We start from the raw sequence: 13286 nt of genomic DNA, 5'->3' as shown, positions 1-13286 counted from the left end.
AGATTGTTCTTCGGACCACGAATAAAGTGTCCGGACACCACCGAGGATGCGGGCCTAAACTGCAATCGTCCAGACACCCAAGTAAGTAATTCTTCGGCCGAACATGCTGTCTCTTTATTTATCACAACATCATTCTGAAAAGTCGGTCTCTGACCAGGACTGGATAAAAAAGGCGAAGATGATCAGGTGTTCGGCCCCCCTTCCCGAAGGCTCACCGGATCATGTACTAGCCAGGATGCTTGAGCTCGCGCCTTATCAAGCGCCATCAGGGGAAGATAAAGGGAGGAATAAAGAAGCCGAAAGCGGGCCTCACTCATCATTCATTCAAACCGGGGGAATTAGTGCCTCCGCCAAGGAGGATAACCGGGGAGAAGAATCTAAAATTCTGTCTCCCCAAGGAAGGAAGAGGACCGCCTTTGAAGACTTGGAAACAATGGTTTCCAAGCGAGGGAAGAAACCTTTGTCAGGGGCCCTACCCCGGAGGGCATCCTTACCGCACAGTGCCCGCAAGGGGACCAGCCCTCCACTGAGCTGTAAGTAAACAAAAGTACTTTATAGTAAATATATCTTACTTTATTTCCGAGGGCAATAACGAGACGTATGTCTTGTAGTTTGGATCGTAGCCCTTCTCGACAGAGTTCGTCTTCGGGGGATCTTCTTCCGGAGATGATGGAGAGCGAAACGCCTTCCCATGCCTCCCCGCCTCATGAGGCGGACGACCCAGAGGTGTCGTCACGAAGGATTTCTCCTGATCCACCAAGGCCAGAAGGTAGCCCTTCAGCCTCCCGAAGTCCGGAGTATTCGGCTCCTAAGGGGAGCAACAGAAAGAGTCCAGAACTGTCTGGTGCGCGACCAGACGTACTGATGAATCTTCTGGAGCAAGCGGCTATCTCGGAAGCGCATCGTACGTTAATGGGTACGGTGGTTGAGAGGATTTCATCCGCCGAAAGCGGGTTGCATGAAGCTTTTATGAGCCTGCTGAGAGGTTTTGAGGTACGCAAAGTAATATGTATATTTTTTACGTTACCGCACACGCTAGGTGTGCCCTATGCAGATAGTAGCCCCTGAGACTCTGGTTGCCGTCGAAAAAGGCGGCAAACAGAGGATCATAGTCCCAGGTAATGATCATGTCGCTTTCATGTGCAGGCGGCTGAGGGTCCGGTGGCTAGCCGGACTGGTGAGTTTGCCGAACTGAAGCGGCAACTTGATGCGGCGGATGCCGACATCGTGCTTGTAAACAGGCGGCTTGACGAGGCACAGGGTATGTATTCTCCGGTGGTCAACATATATTAAGAGGAGCATGATGCTAGTATCTATAATATGCTGTGACTGCAGATGGAGCTGCCGCCATGGAGACCCTTCGGGCGGAACTTGCCCGAGCCAAGGAACAAGCCAGGAGGAGTGATGCGGCCGCCCTAAAGGCGGTTGAAGAGTTAAGAGCCGAACAGGCTGCGCATTGCGAGAGCAAAGAGAAAATGGCCAAGATGGCTGTTGAGTTGAAAGATGCCACCGACCGTTATGAGCTTCTTGAAAGGGAAAGTCAAACGAAGACGGCGGACCTAGAGAAAGCCATGGTAGCAGCCAAGGAAACCCGCTCTAAAATCAGAGCGGCGAAGGAGGAGCTACGTCAAGCCGGAAATATCACGGCTGGGAAGCCCTTTTTGTTGCGGACGAAGTTCGGAGATCCTAAGTATGCCCTTCTGGATCAATTATGGAGTTCTGCGGACGCGTACTTAGATTTGGCAGCGAGTGCTGCTGATGCGACCAAGTTTTTCGAAGATAAAAAAGATCACGAAGTGGAAAAGTTGTTCTGGTCGCAATTCAATGCTCCAGCGCGTCCGCTGCTGTTAAATGAGCAAATGGCCGAGTGGGCCGAGCTCCATAGGTTGTCCGGACTTGCCATGAGGTCTGTCGTGGATCGTTTTTGGCCGGAAGGACCAAGGCCGAATAGTTATTTTGGTCTAGTGCAACGATTCCTTGGTGCTGTGCCGCATATCGACGCTGTAAAGAGGTCGGCGTGCATAGAGGGTGCGCGGATGGCTCTTGCCCGTGTCAAGACATACTGGGCAGGGATGGAGGCCACCACCATTGCAACCCAGAATCCGGCCGTAGGCCAGGTTTCTGCCGAGCACTATTTTGAAGTCCTAGAAGGTGCTCGTTTAATAGAGGCTCAGTGCTCGAAAAGTGTCATGTTCGAGTGACATGTATCCCGATTGTAAAAACAATGCTATTTGAATTATGAAGGTTGTGTTTACACTTTTGCGTGAAAGTATTATTATGCCTCCTGTGCGGTCGTTTATGTATATATATATATATATGAAAGTTTGCAGTCGTCGGCTTCAGCCCCCACGCATATAATGCGGGGGCGTTTGCAAAAGCGCGTGTTCACACTTGATCCAACGTCTTGGTCCATTATGAAGAAAATATGCCCTAGAGGCAATAATAAAGTTATTATTTATTTCCTTATATCATGATAAATGTTTATTATTCATGCTAGAATTGTATTAACCGGAAACGTAATACTTGTGTGAATACATAGACAAACAAAGTGTCACCAGTATGCCTCTACTTGACTAGCTCGCTGATCAAAGATGGTTATGTTTCCTAGCCATTGACATGCATGAGTTGTCATTTGATTAACGGGATCACATCATTCGGAGAATGATGTGATTGACTTGACCCATTCCTTTAGCTTAGCACTCGATCGTTTAGTATGTTGCTATTGCTTTCTTCATGACTTATACATGTTCCTATGACTATGAGATTATGGAACTCCCGTTTACCGGAGGAACACTTTGTGTGCTACCAAACGTCACAACGTAACTGGGTGATTATAAAGGTGCTCTACAGGTGTCTCCGAAGGTACTTGTTGGGTTGGCGTATTTCGAGATTAGGATTTGTCACTCCGATTGTCGGAGAGGTATCTCTGGGCCCACTCGGTAATGCACATCACTATAAGCCTTGCAAGCATTGTAACTAATGAGTTAGTTGCGGGATGATGTATAACAGAACGAGTAAAGAGACTTGCCGGTAACGAGATTGAACTAGGTATTGAGATACCGACGATCGAATCTCGGGCAAGTAACATACCGATGACAAAGGGAACAACGTATGTTGTTATGCGGTCAGACCAATAAAGATCTTCGTAGAATATGTGGGAGCCAATATGAGCATCCAGGTTCCGCTATTGGTTATTGACGGGAGACGTGTCTCGGTCATGTCTACATAGTTCTCGAACCCGTAGGGTCCGCACGCTTAAAGTTTCGATGACAGTTATATTATGAGTTTTGATGTACCGAAGGTTGTTCGGAGTCCCGGATGTGACCACGGACATAACGAGGAGTCTCGAAATGGTCGAGACATGAAGATTGATATATTGGATGACTATATTCGGACACCAGAATGGTTCCGGGGGTTATTGGATATATACCGGAGTACCGGAGGGTTACCGGAACCCCCCGGAGGCTATTGGGCCTCATGGGCCCAATTGGTGGAAGAGGAGAGGCGGCCAAGGGGCAGCCAGGCGCCCCTCCCCCCCAAGTCCGAATTGGACAAGGAGGGGGGCGGCGCCCCCCTTTCCTTTCCCCTTCTCTCCTTCCCTCTCCTCTTCTAGTCCAACAAGGAAAAGGGAGGGAGTCCTACTCCCGATGGGAGTAGGACTCCTCCTGGTGCGCCTCCTCCTGGCCGGCCGCACCTCCCCCCTTGCTCCTTTATATACGGGGGCAGGGGGGCACCCTAGAGACACAACAATTGATTTGATCTTTTAGCCGTGTGCGGTGCCCCCTCCACCATTGTCCACCTTGATAATACTGTAGCGGTGCTTAGGCGAAGCCCTGCGTCTGTAGAACATCATCATCGTCACCACGCTGTCGTGCTGACGAAACCCTCCCACAACACTCGACTGGATCGGAGTTCGAGGGACGTCATCGGGCTGAACGTGTGCTAAACTCGCAGGTGCCGTGCGTTCGGTACTTGATCGGTCGGATCGTGAAGACGTACGACTACATCAACCGCGTTGTGCTAACGCTTCCGCTTTCGGTCTATGAGGGTACGTGGACAACACTCTCCCCTCTCGTTGCTATGCATCACCATGATCTTGCGTGTGCGTATGAATTTTTCTAAAATTACTATGTTCCCCAACACATTAAGGAGGTGGTAGCGCGGCGAACGAGGCAATCGGACTATATTGCTTTAACACTTTCACTTAACCATAGGAGTTTGACAGTGGGGCTACTATATATCCCCTGGTACTTCCGCGCTCATCCGAGTATGGGGCGCGTATGTACATGACCGGGAAAACCGGCCCTTCGTTAATGCGGAGGAATCCCGAAGATTCCGCTAAGTCATCGCGTGGTTGACCAGTCTCGCGCTTTATCATGACAGTCAATTTTCGGCTTTCTCTACTGAGGTGCTCATCCGGATGAACCAGGGCACAATCGCAGTAGTTCTCCCGGTGCCACCTTAGCCGATAGAGCGGAACGTAAGGTAGCAAAACGCGGGAGCCGGGCAAACCCAACATTTGACCAAAGACATGATTCGGAGCTGGTGCATATAAGGCCAAACTCGCGACGCCGAACACTCCCTGAGGTGTTCGGTCTTTACAACATGTACCGGGCTGAGTAACGCCCTTGAGAAAGGACCCTAAATTTCCAGGTACGTGCATTAGTCTGACGTGGCGAAATGCCAACAACGCCAGCATCCCTCACGGTTGTGTTAGGTATCCGGAGGGAGTGTCAAGCAACAAGAGACAGTAAGAAAGGTTTACACAGGGTCTTAATCTAAAAAGAAACCTTTGAGCGGGGCCCTGCTGCACGTCTGCGCCTGTGTCTCCGTTGTGCCGTATCCTGGAAGGGTGTAGCACGATTGTCATCTGTAAAAGAGAAAAACTTAGATGAAAGTCTTCGTGCGAAAAACTGATCATTCTCATGAAAATGCAATCTAAATGAGTTAAAGCCGAACTGTAGTCCTTTTTACATGCGGGAAGCCCCTGGTACCGCCTATGGGGGTATATCCATCAAACCAATCTCAGGTTTATCTAAGCTGTTACGGCTAGTGGTGCGCCGGACTCGTCTAGCCGTGTCCGCGGTCTTGACGACCGACCATTTATTCTGGTTGGAGAGGCCATTTAGTGTTCGGCTGCTAAAGCCGCCACACGTTCTTCCGCGCGTAAGGAACGCTTAGTGTTTTCGCTAACTATGATGATGCCACGTGGACCGGGCATCTTAAGCTTAAGAGAAGCGTAATGCGGTACTGCATTAAAACGAGCGAAGGCCGTTCTTCCGAGTAGTGCTTGATAGCCGCTGCGGAATGGAGCGATGTCGAAGGTTAACTTTTCACTGCGGAAGTTGTCGGGAGAAACGAAAACAACCTCTAGTACTAGAGAGCCCGTACAGCGGGCCTCTGGGCCTGGTATTACTCCTTTAAAGGTAGTATTGCTTTGGCTGATTCTTGTCGGGTCTATCCCCATTTGGCGGACTGTGTCCTGATATATCAGATTAAGACTACTGTCGCCGTCCTTGAGGACTTGGGTGAGATGCTATCCGTCGATTATTGGGTCTAGCACCAAGGCAGCCAATCCTCCGTGCCGGATACTAGTCGGGTGATCCCTGCGATTAAAAGTGATCGGGCAAGCCGACCAAGGGTTGAACTTAGGGGTGACGGGCTCTACGGCGCATATGTCTTGGAGTGCGTGTTTGCTCCTTCTTTTTGTTACGTGAATCATGTTCACTGTTTTGACCTCTGGTGGGAATTTTTTCTGTCCCCCAGTGCTTTGCTAGCGAGGCTCATCCTCGTCTTCACTTGGTGTCTCCCTCCCCTTGTGTTCGGCGTTTAGCTTGCCGGCCTGCTTGAAGACCCAGCATTCTCCGTGGGTGTGATTTGCAGGTTTATCGGAGGTGCCATGAATCTGACATAACTTGTCTAGAATCTTGTTTAGGCTGGACGGTCCATCTCTGTTGCCTTTAAAAGGCTTTTTTCCGTTGACCGGGTCGAGAGCCCCTAAATCCGGCGTTTACCACCGTGTTTTCTAGGCTGTCTTCATTATTTCGACGCTTGCTTTTACTGCGTTGTGGTTTTCCATTGCCATCCCTGACTTCGGATGTGCCTGGGTCGCTGGTGCTACTACGGGCCAGCCAGCTATCTTCGCCCGCGCAAAAGCGGGTCATAAGGCTTGTTAGGGCTGCCATTGTCCTCGGTTTTTCTTGGCCGAGGTGTCTGGCGAGCCATTCGTCTCGGACGCTGTGTTTGAAAGCTGTTAAGGCTTCGGCGTCCGAGCAGTCGACGATTTGATTCTTCTTAGTGAGAAATCAGTTCCAAAGCTTTCGGGCTGACTCTCCGGGCTGTTGAATTATATGACTTAAATCGTCTGCATCCGGAGGTCGGACATAGGTCCCTTGAAAGTTAGCCCTAAAAGCATCCTCAAGCTCCTCCCAACTTCCAATTGAGTTTTCGGGGAGGCTCTTCAGCCAGTGCCGAGCTGGTCCTTTCAGCTTGAGGGGCAAGTATTTGATGGCGTGGAGATCGTCTCCGCGAGCCATATGGATATGGAGGATGAAGTCCTCAATCCAGACCCCAGGGTCTGTCGTTTCGTCGTATGCCTCTATGTTCACGGGCTTGAATCCCTCTGGAAATTCATGATCCAGCACCTCATCGGTGAAGCATAGGGGGTGCGCGGCACCCCTGTATTTGGATGCGTCATGGTGTTCTGACGGTTGTAGTGTTCGGTTTTGATTCTGCGCTGGAGCGCGCTTCCTAGATCCGTAGATGGATCTGGTCACGCCGGCTTTTTGATGCAAGTCCTCGCGTGAATCGTGTGCTGACTTATGTGTGGCTTCGTTAGCCGCCCTATCGCGGCCACAAGGTGGTCGATCCGACCGGTCGGCCATTTTATTTTTTGGCTGTGTAGGCTCTAAGGCCTCATCATCGAATTCAGGCAACAGCTTGCGCTTTGGATAGCTCTTTGTGTGGCGACTGCCACCATACTTTTCTTCAGTGTCGAGCACTTTGTTCCATCTACTGTTGAGCGTATTCTGCGAGGCCTTAACCTTTTCTTCTGCTTCTTCAGACTCCTCGTGGTGGCAATAAGCCTTCTATGGAGGTTCTCTTGTTCCAAGTGCTTTTCCGGGATGATGTGTGCATCGTCGTCCGGACTATTTTCCTCTCTGGAGGGAGGTTGATGAGTTTTATCCTCGGCATCGCCATGATCGGACAGCGGCTCCGTACTATGTTCGCCGTCCGCTGGTTCATCCTGCTCTGTCGCTGGATCCATGTGGTCGTCGTTTCCTTTGGGGTCGACCGGGGTATTATTTTTTCCTGCGCTGTTGTCGCTGTTTTTGCCGAGGCGGGATTTGGAGCGGCGTCTACGTCGTCGCTTTGGTTGCTTCTCGAGGGAACTATCCTTTGCTGCATCCTTCCGTTCCTCGTCATTGTTTTCTTTGGGTGTATCCACCATATATACATCGTGTGATGAAGTGGCTGTCCAGCGCCCTGTGGGCGGTGGTTCCTGTTCCTCTCCTGCATCGTTGTCCATACCGTCGATGTCTTCGGAGTCGAAATCGAGCATGTCGGTTAAGCCGTCGACGGTGGCTATTAAGTGGGTGGTGGGTGGGGAACGAATTTCTTCGTCGTCCGCTTCCCACTCGAATCGTATATAGTTCGGCCGAGGGTCTCCTGACAAGGAGAGAGACCTTAGTGAATTTAGCACATTGCCCAGAGGCGAGTGCTGAAAGATATCCGCGGAGGAAAACTCCATGATCGGCGCCCAATCAGATTCGATAGGCACGGACGCGGGCGGTTCGGGGCCTGTGGCCGGGGACGAATCCGAGGATCCGACGACACAGGTCTCATAGGAGGTGAAGTCAGTATTCGGCTCTATCGCCACTGAGTGTGTGGCCTCCGAGGCGGGGTCCATCCACCCGTCCTCAGACGGCGCAATAGACTCCGGATCTAGGGCCGGAGTAGTGATACGTCTCCAACGTATCTATAATTTTTTATTGTTCCATGCTATTATATTATCCATCTTGGATGTTTTATGGGCTTTACTATGCACTTTTATATTATTTTTGGGACTAACCTATTGACCCAGAGCCCAGTGCCAGTTCCTGTTTTTTCCCTTGTTTCAGTGTTTCGAAGAAAAGGAATATCAAACGGAGTCGAAACGGAATGAAATCTTCTGGAGAAGTTATTTTTGGAAGGAAAGCAACCCGGGAGACTTGGAGTCCACGTCAAGAAAGCAACGAGGGAGGCACGAGGCAGGGGGGTGGGCGCGCCCTCCACCCTCGTGGGCCCCTCGTGGCTCCCCTGACGTACTTCTTTCACCTATATATACCCATATACTCTAAAACGATCGGGGAACAGAATAGATCGGGAGTTCCGCCGCCGCAAGCCTCTATAGCCACCAAAAACCAATCGGGACCCTGTTCCGGCACCCTGCCGGAGGGGGGATCCCTCACCGGTGGCCATCTTCATCATCCCGGCATTCTCAATGACGAGGAGGGAGTAGTTCACCCTCGGGGCTGAGGGTATGTACCAGTAGCTATGTGTTTGATATCTCTCTCTCGTGTTCTTGATTTGGCACGATCTTGATGTATCGCGAGCTTTGCTATTATAGTTGGATCTTATGTTGCTTCTCCCCCTCTACTCTCTTGTAATGGATTGAGTTTTCCCTTTGAAGTAATCTTATCGGATTGAGTCTTTAATGATTTGAGAACACTTGATGTATGTCTTGCCGTGCGTATCTGTGGTGACAATGGGATATCACGTGATTCACTTGATGTATGTTTTGGTGATCAACTTGCGGGTTCCGCCCATGAACCTATGCATAGGGGTTGGCACACGTTTTCGTCTTGACTCTCCGGTAGAAACTTTGGGGCACTCTTTGAGGTTCTATGTGTTGGTTGAATAGGTGAATCTGAGATTGTGTGATGCATATCGTATAATCATACCCACGGATACTTGAGGTGACATTGGATATCTAGGTGACATTAGGGTTTTGGTTGATTTGTGTCTTAAGGTGTTATTCTAGTATGAACTCTAGGGCTGTTTGTGACACTTATAGGAATAGCCCAACGGATTGATTGGAAAGAATAACTTTGAGGTGGTTTCGTACCCTACCATAATCTCTTCGTTTGTTCTCCGCTATTAGTGACTTTGGAGTGACTCTTTGTTGCATGTTGAGGGATAGTTTTATGATCCAATTATGTTATTATTGTTGAGAGAACTTGCACTAGTGAAAGTATGAACCTTAGGCCTTGTTTCCTAGCATTGCAATACCGTTTACACTCACTTTTACCACTTGTTACCTTGCTGTTTTTATATTTTCAGATTACAAAAACCCATATCTACCATCCATATTGCACTTGTATCACCATCTCTTCGCCGAACTAGTGCACCTATACAATTTACCATTGTATTGGGTGTGTTGGGGACACAAGAGACTCTTTGTTATTTGGTTGCAGGGTTGCTTGAGAGAGACCATCTTCATCCTACGCCTCCCACGGATTGATAAACCTTAGGTCATCCACTTGAGGGAAATTTGCTACTGTCCTACAAACCTCTGCACTTGGAGGCCCAACAACGTCTATAAGAAGAAGGTTGTGTAGTAGACATCAAGCAGTTTCTGGCGCCGTTGCCGGGGAGGTGAGTGCTTGAAGATATATCTTTAGATCTTGCAATCGAATCTTTTTGTTTCCTGTTTTAGCACTATTTTAGTTTATAAAAGAAAACTACAAACAAATGGAATTGAGTTTGTCTCATACGCTTCATCTTTTTAATATCTTTCGTGAGAATGATGGAAAGGAAAATTGTGCCAAAGTGTTAGAAGAAGAATGCATTAAAATGTTTGGCACTAAATCTTTTAATGATGAGCATGATTGCAATGTTGTTAGTATGAACTCCTTGAATATCCATGATGCTAATGATATGCAAAGCCACAAGCTTGGGGAAGCTATGTTTGATGAAGATGATATTTTTTGTCCCCCAAGCTTTGATGAGCAAATTTACTATGATGAAAGCATGCCTCCTATCTATGATGATTATTGTGATGACACGTATGCTTTAAAGAATAATGATAACCATGAAACTTGTCATCTTGATCTTAATTTTCAATCATATGATAGTTATTTTGTTGAGTTTGCTCCCACTACTATTCATGAGAAGAAATTTGCTTATGTGGAGAGTAATAAAATTTCTATGCAAGTAGATCATGAAAAGAATGCTTTAGGTGCTGGTTATATTGTTGAATTCATTCATGATGCTACTGAAAATTATTATGAGGGAGGAATATATGCTTGTAGGAATTGCAATAATATCAAGTTTCCTCTCTATGTGCTTAAAATCTTGAAGTTATGCTTGTTTTACCTTCCTATGCAAGTTGATTCTTCTTCCCATAATTTGTTTGCTCACAAAATCCCTATGCATAGGAAGTGGGTTAGACTTAAATGTGCTAGTCATATTCTTCATGATGCCCTCTATATGTTTCAATTCCTATCTTTTATGTGAGAATCATTGAAATCATCATGCCTAGCTAGGGGCGTTAAACGTTAGCGCTTGTTCGGAGCCAACCCAATTTTATTTTATTTTCTTGCTTTTTGGTTCTGTTTAGGAATAAATAATCCATCTAGCTTCTGGTTAGATGTGTTTTCATGTTTTAATTAGTGTTTGTGCCAAGTAGAACCTTTGGGAAGACTTGGGTGAAGTCTTTATGATCATGCTGTAAAAAACAGAAACTTTAGCACTCACGAGATTAGCTAAAACTTTTTACTGGAGAGTGATATTTAGTTGATTATTTTTGCAGATGATTACTAGAAAAATTCCTCAGGTCCACCAATTTATTTCAGAATTTTTGGAGTTCCAGAAGTATACGTTTGATACAGATTACTACAGACTGTTCTGTTTTTGACAGATTCTGTTTTTATTGTGTTGCTTGCTTATTTTGATGAATCTATGGTTAGTAAAATAGTTTATAAACCATAGATAAGTTGGAATACAGTGGGTTTAACACCAATATAAATAAAGAATGAGTTCATTACAGTACCTTGAAGTGGTGTTTCGTTTTATTTCGCTAACGGAGCTTATGAGTTTTCTGTTGAGTTTTGTGTTGTGAAGTTTTCAAGTTTTGGGTAAAGATTTGATGGACTATGGAATAAGGAGTGGCAAGAGCCTAAGATTGGGGATGCCCAAGGCACCAAAAGGTAATATTCAAGGATAACCAAGATTCTAAGCTTGGGGATGCCCCGGAAGGCATCCCCTCTTTCATCTTCGTTCATCGGTAACTTTACTTGGGGCTATATTTTTATTCACCACATGATATGTGTTTTGCTTGGAGCGTCATTTTATTTTATTTTGCTTTGCTTGCTGTTGAAATAAAATACTAAGATCTTAAATTATTAAATGGGAGAGTCTTCACATAGTTGTATAATTATTCGACTACTCATTGATCTTCACTTATATCTTTCGGAGTAGTTTGTCATTTGCTCTAGTGCTTCACTTATATCCTTTTAGAGCACAATGGTGGTTTTATTTTGAAGAAATAGATGAACTCTCATGCTTCACTTATATTATTTTGAGAGTCTTAAACAGCATGGTAATTTGCTTAATCCTAATATGCTAGGTATTCAAGACTAGTAAAAACTTTCTTATGAGTGTGTTGAATACTAAGAGAAGTTTGATGCTTGATGATTGTTTTGAGATATGGAGGTAGTGATATTAAAGTTGTGCTAGTTGAGTAGTTGTGAATTTGAGAAATACTTGTGTTGAATTTTGCAAGTCCCGTAGCATGCACGTATGGTAAACGTTATGTAACAAATTTGAAACATGAGGTGTTCTTTGATTGTCTTCCTTATGAGTGGCGGTCGGGGATGAGCGATGGTCTTTTCCTACCAATCTATCCCCCTAGGAGCATGCGCGTAGTGCTTGGTTTTTGATGACTTGTAGATTTTTGCAATAAGTATGTGAGTTCTTTATGACTAATGTTGAGACCATGGATAATACGCACTCTCACCTTTCCACCATTGCTAGCCTCTTCGGTACCGTGCATTGCCCTTTCTCACATTGAGAGTTGGTGCAAACTTCGCCGGTGCATCCAAACCCTGTGATATGATACGCTCTTTCACACATAAACCTCCTTATATCTTCCTCAAAACAGCCACCATACCTACCTATTATGGCATTTCCATAGCCATTCCAAGATATATTGCCATGCAACTTTCCACCATCTAGTTTATCATGACACGTTCATCATTGTCATATTGCTTTGCATGATCATGTAGTTGACATAGTATTCGTGGCAAAGCCACCGTTCATAATTCTTTCATACATGTCACTCTTGGTTCATTGCATATCCCAGTACACCGCCGGAGGCATTCATATAGAGTCATACTTTGTTCTAGTATCGAGTTGTAATCAGGTAGTTGTAAATAAATAGAAGTGTGATGATCATCATTTTCTAGAGCATTGTCCCAAGTGAGGAATAAAAAAAAGAAAGAGAGAAAGGCCATAAAAAAAGAGAAGGCCCAAAAAAAGAGAGAGAAAGAGAGAAGGGACAATGTTACTACCCTTTTACCACACTTGTGCTTCAAAGTAGCACCATAATCTTCATAATAGAGAGTCTCTTGTTTTGTCACTTTCATATACTAGTGGGAATTTTCCATTATAGAACTTGGCTTGTATATTCCAACAATGGGCCTCCTCTAGTGCCCTAGGTCTTCGTGAGCAAGCAAGTTGGATGCACACCCACTTAGTTTCTTTTGTTGAGCTTTCATATATTTATAGCTCTAGTGCATCCGTTGCATGGCAATCCCTACTCCTTGCATTAACATCAATCGATGGGCATCTCCATAGCTCATTGATTAGCCTTGTTGATGTGAGACTTTCTCCCTTTTTATCTTCTCCACATAACCCCCATCATTATATTCTATTCCACCCATAGTGCTATATCCATGGCTCACACTCATGTATTGCGTGAAGGTTGAAAAAGTTTGAGATTAATAAAGTATGAAACAATTGCTTGGCTTGTCATCGGGGTTGTGCATGATGAGAGCATTCTTGTGTGACGAAAATGGAGCATGACTAAACTATATGATTTTGTAGGGATGAACTTTCTTTGGCCATGTTATTTTGAGAGGGCATAATTGCTTAGCTAGTATGCTTGAAGTATTATTATTTTTATGTCAATATGAACTTTTATCTTGAATCTTTCGGATCTGAATATTCATACCACAATTAAGAAGAATTACATTGAAATTATGCCAAGTAGCATTCCACATCAAATTTTTTGTTTTTATCAAGTA

The sequence above is a fragment of the Aegilops tauschii genome, chromosome 3 (genome assembly GCF_002575655.3).
Source record: "Aegilops tauschii subsp. strangulata cultivar AL8/78 chromosome 3, Aet v6.0, whole genome shotgun sequence".
In the NCBI taxonomy this organism is placed as follows: Eukaryota; Viridiplantae; Streptophyta; class Magnoliopsida; order Poales; family Poaceae; genus Aegilops; species Aegilops tauschii.
Note: the sequence above shows the minus strand (reverse complement) of the source record.